This window comes from Hyperolius riggenbachi, chromosome 7 (assembly GCF_040937935.1).
Source record: "Hyperolius riggenbachi isolate aHypRig1 chromosome 7, aHypRig1.pri, whole genome shotgun sequence".
NCBI classification, from domain to species: Eukaryota; Metazoa; Chordata; class Amphibia; order Anura; family Hyperoliidae; genus Hyperolius; species Hyperolius riggenbachi.
The window spans coordinates 32,064,339-32,074,338 of NC_090652.1; the positions used below are offsets into that span (position 1 = coordinate 32,064,339).

General features: G+C 45.1%; 8 non-coding genes across 8 annotated transcripts; all 8 read right to left on the bottom strand.

The window, feature by feature from the left end:
• Positions 1-21: 21 nt before the first annotated feature.
• On the bottom strand, positions 22-93 carry TRNAC-GCA (transfer RNA cysteine (anticodon GCA)). Its single transcript has one exon. It is a non-coding gene; the product is annotated as a tRNA-Cys (tRNA).
• A 723-nt stretch (positions 94-816) lies between these two features.
• TRNAC-GCA (transfer RNA cysteine (anticodon GCA)) lies at positions 817-888 on the bottom strand. Its single transcript has one exon. It is a non-coding gene; the product is annotated as a tRNA-Cys (tRNA).
• Positions 889-1,453: 565 nt separating this feature from the next.
• TRNAC-GCA (transfer RNA cysteine (anticodon GCA)) lies at positions 1,454-1,525 on the bottom strand. Its single transcript has one exon. It is a non-coding gene; the product is annotated as a tRNA-Cys (tRNA).
• A 723-nt stretch (positions 1,526-2,248) lies between these two features.
• Positions 2,249-2,320, bottom strand: TRNAC-GCA (transfer RNA cysteine (anticodon GCA)). The gene has a single exon. It is a non-coding gene; the product is annotated as a tRNA-Cys (tRNA).
• A 572-nt stretch (positions 2,321-2,892) lies between these two features.
• TRNAC-GCA (transfer RNA cysteine (anticodon GCA)) lies at positions 2,893-2,964 on the bottom strand. The gene has a single exon. It is a non-coding gene; the product is annotated as a tRNA-Cys (tRNA).
• Positions 2,965-3,536: 572 nt separating this feature from the next.
• On the bottom strand, positions 3,537-3,608 carry TRNAC-GCA (transfer RNA cysteine (anticodon GCA)). Its single transcript has one exon. It is a non-coding gene; the product is annotated as a tRNA-Cys (tRNA).
• Positions 3,609-8,912: 5,304 nt separating this feature from the next.
• On the bottom strand, positions 8,913-8,984 carry TRNAC-GCA (transfer RNA cysteine (anticodon GCA)). The gene has a single exon. It is a non-coding gene; the product is annotated as a tRNA-Cys (tRNA).
• Positions 8,985-9,556: 572 nt separating this feature from the next.
• Positions 9,557-9,628, bottom strand: TRNAC-GCA (transfer RNA cysteine (anticodon GCA)). Its single transcript has one exon. It is a non-coding gene; the product is annotated as a tRNA-Cys (tRNA).
• Positions 9,629-10,000: the final 372 nt, after the last annotated feature.

Genomic DNA, 10,000 nt, shown 5'->3' on the forward strand with positions numbered 1-10,000 from the left:
GCAAAGAGCTAGATCATATCAAGGGGGCACTCGGATTTAAACCAATGACCTCTCGATCTGCAGTCGAATGCTCTACCACTGAGCTATACCCCCACACTCTGTTCAGCTTTTCTGACCATTTTAAATAGTTTCTCTCATGTAGTCCATGAAAGCATTTCAAGCGTTAACTTGGAGTTTGTTAAGGTTGGACAGAGTTAAATGATAACTCTTAGAGACTAGAGATGGTCAATGAGACAGTAATAAGTCCAGGTTGCATGCAAATTGAATTAATATTGTAGGCAGCTTGGAAATGCGTTAATCGTCAGGAAGTGTATTTGAATGTCCCACTTCCATGACGCTCACAATTTGCATAATAATCTGCATGAAAGATAGAATGATTAGCATGTTATGGACCATGGCCGCAAGAGACTCTTTCGTCAGACCCAGAAACTTCTCATTCTGCAGTTGCCATTTCTGCCACTGCATTAGACCCCAGCACATGTGTATTTGGCAGCAGATGTAGAAGCCAAAAGTTCTTCTGTTTTGCTAATTTGAGTGGAGAACTTACATTGTAGACATTTTGTAGCTTTTGCTGTTCTTTTGCAGGATCCTTTAAAATACGTATGGAAAGAAAAACCAAATTTACTTTGGATATGTAAAGAAAAGAACACTTCAGATATGTGGTTGCTTGAAGGGGGCATGTGAACTTTCACCAAGTTACTACGATTCTGCAGCATAACGGGATATTTTGATTATTGTAGTTCTCTTTATTACTGCCTTGAGAGTATTGGTTTATGTAAAGAGATTAGAGAAAGAGCAAAGAGCTAGATCATATCAAGGGGGCACTCGGATTTGAACCAAGGACCTCTCGATCTGCAGTCGAATGCTCTACCACTGAGCTATACCCCCACGCTCTGTTCAGCTTTTCTGACCATTTTAAATAGTTTCTCTCATGTAGTCCATGAAAACATTTCAAGCGTTAACTTGGAGTTTGTTAAGGTTGGACAGAGTTAAATGATAACTCTTAGAGACTAGAGATGGTCAATGAGACAGTAAGAAATCCAGGTTGCATGCAAATTGAATTAATATTGTAGGCAGCTTGGAAATGCGTTAATCGTCAGGAAGTGCATTAGACCCCAGCACATGTGTATTTGGCAGCAGATGTAGAAGCCCAAAGTTCTTCTGCTTTGCTAATTTTAGTGGATGACTTACATTGTAGACATTTTGTAGCTTTTGCTGTTCTTTTGCAGGATCCTTTAAAATACGTATGGAAAGAAAAAACAAATTTACTTTGAATATGTAAAGAAAAGAACACTTCAGAAATGTGGTTGCTTGGAGGGAGCATGTGAACTTTCACCAAGTTACTACGATTCTGCAGCATAACGGGATATTTTGATTAACGTAGTTCTCTTTATTACTGCCTTGAAAGTATTGGTTTATGTAAAGAGTTTAGAGAAAGAGCTAGATCATATCAAGGGGGCACTCGGATTTGAACCAATGACCTCTCGATCTGCAGTCGAATGCTCTACCACTGAGCTATACCCCCACACTCTGTTCAGCTTTTCTGACCATTTTAAATAGTTTCTCTCATGTAGTCCATGAAAGCATTTCAAGCGTTAACTTGGAGTTTGTTAAGGTTGGACAGAGTTAAATGATAACTCTTAGAGACTAGAGATGGTCAATGAGACAGTAATAAATCCAGGTTGCATGCAAATTGAATTAATATTGTAGGCAGCTTGGAAATGCGTTAATCGTCAGGAAGTGTATTTGAATGTCCCACTTCCATGACGCTCACAATTTGCATAATAATCTGCATGAAAGATAGAATGATTAGCATGTTACGGACCATGGCCGCAAGAGACTCTTTCGTCAGACCCAGAAACTTCTCATTCTGCAGTTGCCATTTCTGCCACTGCATTAGACCCCAGCACATGTGTATTTGGCAGCAGATGTAGAAGCCAAAAGTTCTTCTGTTTTGCTAATTTGAGTGGAGAACTTACATTGTAGACATTTTGTAGCTTTTGCTGTTCTTTTGCAGGATCCTTTAAAATACGTATGGAAAGAAAAACCAAATTTACTTTGGATATGTAAAGAAAAGAACACTTCAGATATGTGGTTGCTTGGAGGGAGCATGTGAACTTTCACCAAGTTACTACGATTCTGCAGCATAACGGGATATTTTGATTATTGTAGTTCTCTTTATTACTGCCTTGAGAGTATTGGTTTATGTAAAGAGATTAGAGAAAGAGCAAAGAGCTAGATCATATCAAGGGGGCACTCGGATTTGAACCAAGGACCTCTCGATCTGCAGTCGAATGCTCTACCACTGAGCTATACCCCCACGCTATGTTCCGCTTTTCTGACCATTTTAAATAGTTTCTCTCATGTAGTACATGAAAGCATTTCAAGCGTTAACTTGGAGTTTGTTAAGGTTGGACAGAGTTAAATGATAACTCTTAGAGACTAGAGATGGTCAATGAGACAGTAATAAATCCAGGTTGCATGCAAATTGAATTAATATTGTAGGCAGCTTGGAAATGCGTTAATCGTCAGGAAGTGCATTAGACCCCAGCACATGTGTATTTGGCAGCAGATGTAGAAGCCCAAAGTTCTTCTGCTTTGCTAATTTGAGTGGAGGACTTACATTGTAGACATTTTGTAGCTTTTGCTGTTCTTTTGCAGGATCCTTTAAAATACGTATGGAAAGAAAAAACAAATTTACTTTGAATATGTAAAGAAAAGAACACTTCAGAAATGTGGTTGCTTGGAGGGAGCATGTGAACTTTCACCAAGTTACTACGATTCTGCAGCATAACAGGATATTTTGATTAACGTAGTTCTCTTTATTACTGCCTTGAGAGTATTGGTTTATGTAAAGAGTTTAGAGAAAGAGCAAAGAGCTAGATCATATCAAGGGGGCACTCGGATTTGAGCCAAGGACCTCTCGATCTGCAGTCGAATGCTCTACCACTGAGCTATACCCCCACGCTCTGTTTAGCTTTTCTGCCCATTTTAAATAGTTTCTCTCATGTAGTCCATGAAAGCATTTCAAGCGTTAACTTGGAGTTTGTTAAGGTTGGACAGAGTTAAATGATAACTCTTAGAGACTAGAGATGGTCAATGAGACAGTAAGAAATCCAGGTTGCATGCAAATTGAATTAATATTGTAGGCAGCTTGGAAATGCGTTAATCGTCAGGAAGTGCATTAGACCCCAGCACATGTGTATTTGGCAGCAGATGTAGAAGCCCAAAGTTCTTCTGCTTTGCTAATTTGAGTGGAGGACTTACATTGTAGACATTTTGTAGCTTTTGCTGTTCTTTTGCAGGATCCTTTAAAATACGTATGGAAAGAAAAAAAAATTTTACTTTGAATATGTAAAGAAAAGAACACTTCAGAAATGTGGTTGCTTGGAGGGAGCATGTGAACTTTCACCAAGTTACTACGATTCTGCAGCATAACGGGATATTTTGATTAACGTAGTTCTCTTTATTACTGCCTTGAGAGTATTGGTTTATGTAAAGAGTTTAGAGAAAGAGCAAAGAGCTAGATCATGTCAAGGGGGCACTCGGATTTGAACCAAGGACCTCTCGATCTGCAGTCGAATGCTCTACCACTGAGCTATACCCCCACGCTCTGTTCAGCTTTTCTGACCATTTTAAATAGTTTCTCTCATGTAGTCCATGAAAGCATTTCAAGCGTTAACTTGGAGTTTGTTAAGGTTGGACAGAGTTAAATGATAACTCTTAGAGACTAGAGATGGTCAATGAGACAGTAATAAATCCAGGTTGCATGCAAATTGAATTAATATTGTAGGCAGCTTGGAAATGCGTTAATCGTCAGGAAGTGTATTTGAATGTCCCACTTCCATGATGCTCACAATTTGCATAATAATCTGCATGAAAGATAGTGTTGGGCGAACAGTGTTCGCCACTGTTCGGGTTCTGCAGAACATCACCCTGTTCGGGTGATGTTCGAGTTCGGCCGAACACCTGACGGTGCTCGGCCAAACCGTTCGGCCATATGGCCGAACTAAGAGCGCATGGCCGAACGTTCCCCGAACGTTCGGCTAGCGCTGTGATTGGCCGAACGGGTCACGTGGTTCGGACCCGAACGCGCTCTGATTGGCCGAACTGTCACGTGGTTCGGGTAAATAAATACCCGAACCACGTCATATCTCCGCCATTTGTCTGTGGGTTTAGCTTTGGGTAGGCAGGCAGGGTAGTTCGCGCTCCAGCCACGCTAGCCAGGGTCCCCCCCAGTCATTGTGTGTCGCTGCTGGGAATAGTAGTACACCGCTCGCTCAGCATTCTGTTTACTGCCACTCTGTGTACCTCGCTCAGCCACACTATATAGCATTCTGTTTACTGCCACTCTGTGTCTGCTGGGAATAGTAGTACACCGCTTGCACAGCCACACTATATAGCATTCTGTTTACTGCCACTCTGTGTACCTCGCTCAGCCACACTATATAGCATTCTGTTTACTGCCACTCTGTGTCTGCTGGGAATAGTGGTACACCGCTCGCTCAGCCACACTATATAGCATTCTGTTCACTGTTCTGTGTCTGCTTGGAATAGTGGTACACCGCTCGTTCAGCCACACTATATAGCATTCTGTGTACTGTTCTGTGTCTGCTGGGAACAGTAGTACACCGCTCGTTCAGCCACACTATATAGCATTCTGTGTACTGTTCTGTGTCTGCTGGGAACAGTAGTACACCGCTCGCTCAGCCACACTATATAGCATTCTGTTCACTGTTCTGTGTCTGCTGGGAATAGTGGTACACCGCTCGCTCAGCCACACTATATAGCATTCTGTTCACTGTTCTGTGTCTGCTGGGAATAGTGGTACACCGCTCGCTCAGCCACACTATATAGCATTCTGTTTACTGTTCTGTGTCTGCTGGGAATAGTGGTACACCGCTCGCTCATCCACACTATATAGCATTCTGTTCACTGTTCTGTGTCTGCTGGGAATAGTGGTACACCGCTCGCTCAGCCACACTATATAGCATTCTGTTCACTGTTCTGTGTCTGCTGGGAATAGTGGTACACCGCTCGCTCAGCCACACTATATAGCATTCTGTTTACTGCCACTCTGTGTACCTCGCTCAGCCACACTATATAGCATTGCGTACTCTGCCAGTCAGTGTGTATATTGCTGGGATCAGTAATACTCCACTCACCGTCAACCACTATATGAGCTCAACATGAGTTCCCCAGAGACCTCCGCTGTGAGCAGCACTCCCAACAACAGCAACAGCCAACGCCCCACGCAAGCTATAACATCCACCCCAGCAGCCAGTGGTCAGCAGCAGCCCTCCCCGGAGGAGAACGTTGTGTCCATCAGTCCGTCGCCAGAGCGATTAATGAGGGCTGCCATTGAGGAGATGATGGGGCCTGATGTGGAGGAGGAGGTCTGGCTCAGGCCAGCATCCCAAGTTAATGTTGAGGACGATGAGGGGTCTGTGTCTGGGGATGTTGGGGTGGCAGAGGTGGTGGGTGGGTCAGACTCAGGAGAAGAGTTGTATGATGAGGATGATGATCGGGACCATCTGTATGTGCCTCAGAGTCCGACCCCGGAAAACATGTTGTATCGTGTGTTTAGGTACTAAAATCTGCGTTCCCTCCCAGTAGTGTTGGGCGAACAGTGTTTGCCACTGTTCGGGTTCTGCAGAACATCACCCTGTTCGGGGTGACTATATAGCAGACTATATAGCATTGTGTTTAATGCCACTCTGTGTACACGGCTCAGCCACACTATATAGCATTGTGTTTACTTCCACTCTGTGTCTGCTGGGAACAGTAGTACACCGCTCACCCGCCACAGTATAGCATTGTGCTCTGTGTCACTGCTGACAATAGTGGTACACCGCTCACCCACCACTGTATAGCATTTCTGTACTGCCACTGTACTGCTGCCAGTCAGCGTGTACTTTAAGGATAAGTGAAATGAGGAAGAAATCCGGTGAAAGAGGGAGGGGCAAGGGAAGAGGTGTTTCCCCTGACGGTTCACGTACAGGCCACAGGGGAGCACCCAAGAAAACCCACTCAATACTGCCCATGTTGTCCAGGACAACAACCCTCACAGATCCAAAAGAACAGGACCAGATAATTACTTGGATGACCTCTCAAGCGTCCAGCAGTGGGTTAAGCAGCACCAGCACATCACGCACGAGGTCCGAGTCCTCAGCCAGTTAAAGTCTGGGCTTTCTTTGAAGACTGCACTGAGGATGTTACCATGGCGATTTGCAAGGTGTGCAAGACCCGCCTGAGCAGGGGGAAAAGTATTAACAACCTCTCCACCACCAGCATGAGCCGCCACATTCTATCCAAACATCCCACTCTGTGGGCAAACGCGGCAGGACAGGGTACCACCAGCAACACTGCCTCCCTTGGGTTCACCAGACTCACCACCAGACCCGCCTCAGCAGCAGCAGTAGCCCAGCCATTGCGTGGTTCACAACATTCACAAACATCAGACGATGCTGACACTGTCACTTTCCGGACTAGTGCTCTTGAGGTCTCCCAGTGTTCATCAAACACAACAACCAACAGCCCTTCGGTGTGCAGCGCTACGGTTGAGTTGTCTGTTTCTGAGATGTTTGAGCACAAGAGGAAATTGCCAGCAAATGACCCCCGGGCCGTGGCAGTAACAGCCAGCCAGCATAGCCAAGCTTCTGGCCTGCGAAATGCTGCCATATCGAGTGGTGGAGACAAACAGCTTCAAGGGCATGATGTCAGTGGCCATCCCACGTTACGTGGTTCCCAGCCGCTACCACTTTGCGCGCTCTGCAGTGCCTGAGTTGCATGAGCACGTGGTCAGCTAAATAACCCGAAGCTTGAAGAATGCCGTTGCCTGCAAGGTTCACCTCACCACTGACACCTGGACGAGTGCGTTCGGCCAGGGTCGATACATCTCCCTTACCGCGCACTGGGTGAACCTTGTGGAGCCTGGCAGCGATTCCTCACCTGCTACGGCGCGGGTGTTGCCCACGCCGCAAACAGCTGGATAACAACAGCAGCACCTACCTCTCTGACTCCTTCTCCTCCAACGCATCTCAAAGCTGTACCTCATCCGGAAATGCTAACCCAGCACCAGCAGCAGTAGGATCGTGGAAGCAGTGCAGCACAGCTGTTGGCATGCGTCAGCAAGCGTTGCTGAAGCTGATCTGCCTTGGGGATAAGCAGCACACAGGGGAGGAAATTTGGAGGGGAATAAAGGAACAGACGGATTTGTGGCTGGCACCGCTGGACCTGAAACCGGGCATGAAGCTAGACACCTGGCACGAACTGGCAATGTACGCAATAGAGGTGCTGGCTTGCCCGGCAGCCAGCGTTATGTCGGAACGCTGTTTCAGTGCTGCCGGAGGCATCATCACAGATCGGCGTATCCGCCTCTCCACAGAAAATGCAGACCGTCTGACTCAAATTAAAATGAATCAATCCTGGATTGGAAACGACTACGCAACACTCCTGGACCCCAACCAAGTAACATGACCGATGAACATCTGGGATGGTTTAGCGTTTCCGGTCCCTGTTTATTGAACCTCTCATCTGTATTACATTTATGACTGCATGGCGGCAAAAAGCATTGCTGCTATATCCGCACGCTTTTTGTCCTCATGCAAGGCCTGGGTTGTTGTGTCTCACAAAGCGTGGCCTTCTCCTCCTGCGCCTCCTCCTGTTCCATCACGTGTGCTGCTGCTGCTGCTGCTGCTGGGTTAGCGTTGCCGCGTGGTCCCTGTTTATTGAACCTCTTATCTTTATTACATTTATGACTACATGGCGGTACAAAGCATGCTATCCGCACGCTTTTTGTCCTCATGCAAGGCCTGGGTTGTTGTGTCTCACAAAGCGTGGCCTTCTCCTCCTGCGCCTCCTCCTGTTCCATCACGTGTGCTGCTGCTGGGTTAGCGTTGCCGCGTGGTCCCTGTTTATTGAACCACTTATCTTTATTACATTTATGACTGCATGGTGGTACAAAGCATGCTATCCGCACGCTTCTTGTCCTCATGCAAGGCCTGGGTTGTTGTGTCTCAAAGCGTGGCCTTCTCCTCCTGCGCCACCCTCCTCCTGTTCCATCACGTGTGCTGCTGCTGGGTTAGCATTACCGGTCCCTTTTCCTGGAACCTCTTATATGTATTACATTTATGACTGCATGCCGACAAAAAGCATGTTACCTGTGCAAAGAAAACAGACATTTCCCGCATTTAAAAGACAGTTTTCCCTTTGAAACTTTAAAATCGATTTTCTCAAAAACTATAAGCTCTTTTTGCTAAATTTTTTTTTCCTCTTGTACCCACTCCCAAGGTGCACATACCCTGTAAATTTGGGGTATGTAGCATATAAGGAGGCTTTACAAAGCACAAAAGTTCGGGTCCCCATTGACTTCCATTATGTTCGGAGTTCGGGTCGAACACCCGAACATCGCGGCCATGTTCGGCCTGTTCGGCCCGAACCCGAACATCTAGATGTTCGCCCAACACTATGATTAGCATGTTACGGACCATGGCCGCAAGAGACTCTTTCGTCAGACCCAGAAACTTCTCATTTTGCAGTTGCCATTTCTGCCACTGCATTAGACCCCAGCACATGTGTATTTGGCAGCAGATGTAGAAGCCCAAAGTTCTTCTGCTTAGCTAATTTGAGTGGAGGACTTACATTGTAGACATTTTGTAGCTTTTGCTGTTCATTTGCAGGATCCTTTAAAATACGTATGGAAAGAAAAAACAAATTTACTTTGGCTATGTAAAGAAAAGAACACTTCAGAAATGTGGCTGCTTGGAGGGAGCATGTGAACTTTCACCAAGTTACTACGATTCTGCAGCATAACGGGATATTTTGATTAACGTAGTTCTCTTTATTACTGCCTTGAGAGTATTGGTTTATGTAAAGAGATTAAAGAAAGAGCAAAGAACTAAATCATATCAAGGGGGCACTCGGATTTGAACCAAGGACCTCTCGATCTGCAGTCAAATGCTCTACCACTGAGCTATACCCCCACGCTCTGTTCAGCTTTTCTGACCATTTTAAATAGTTTCTCTCATGTAGTCCATGAAAACATTTCAGGCGTTAACTTGGAGTTTGTTAAGGTTGGACAGAGTTAAATGATAACTCTTAGAGACTAGAGATGGTCAATGAGACAGTAAGAAATCCAGGTTGCATGCAAATTGAATTAATATTGTAGGCAGCTTGGAAATGCGTTAATCGTCAGGAAGTGCATTAGACCCCAGCACATGTGTATTTGGCAGCAGATGACGAAGCCCAAAGTTCTTCTGCTTTGCTAATTTGAGTGGAGGACTTACATTGTAGACATTTTGTAGCTTTTGCTGTTCTTTTGCAGGATCCTTTAAAATACGTATGGAAAGAAAAAACAAATTTACTTTGAATATGTAAAGAAAAGAACACTTCAGAAATGTGGTTGCTTGGAGGGAGCATGTGAACTTTCACCAAGTTACTACGATTCTGCAGCATAACGGGATATTTTGATTAACGTAGTTCTCTTTATTACTGCCTTGAGAGTATTGGTTTATGTAAAGAGTTTAGAGAAAGAGCAAAGAGCTAGATCATGTCAAGGGGGCACTCGGATTTGAACCAAGGACCTCTCGATCTGCAGTCGAATGCTCTACCACTGAGCTATACCCCCACGCCCTGTTCACCTTTTCTGACCATTTTAAATAGTTTCTCTCATGTAGTCCATGAAAGCATTTCAAGCGTTAACTTGGAGTTTGTTAAGGTTGGACAGAGTTAAATGATAACTCTTAGAGACTAGAGATGGTCAATGAGGCAGTAATAAATCCAGGTTGCATGCAAATTGAATTAATATTGTAGGCAGCTTGGAAATGCGTTAATCGTCAGGAAGTGTATTTGAATGTCCCACTTCCATGACGCTCACAATTTGCATAATAATCTGCATGAAAGCTAGAATGATGAGCATGTTACGGACCATGGCCGCAAGACACAGTTTCGTCAGACCCAGAAACTTCTCATTCTGCAGTTGCCATTTCTGCCACTGCAT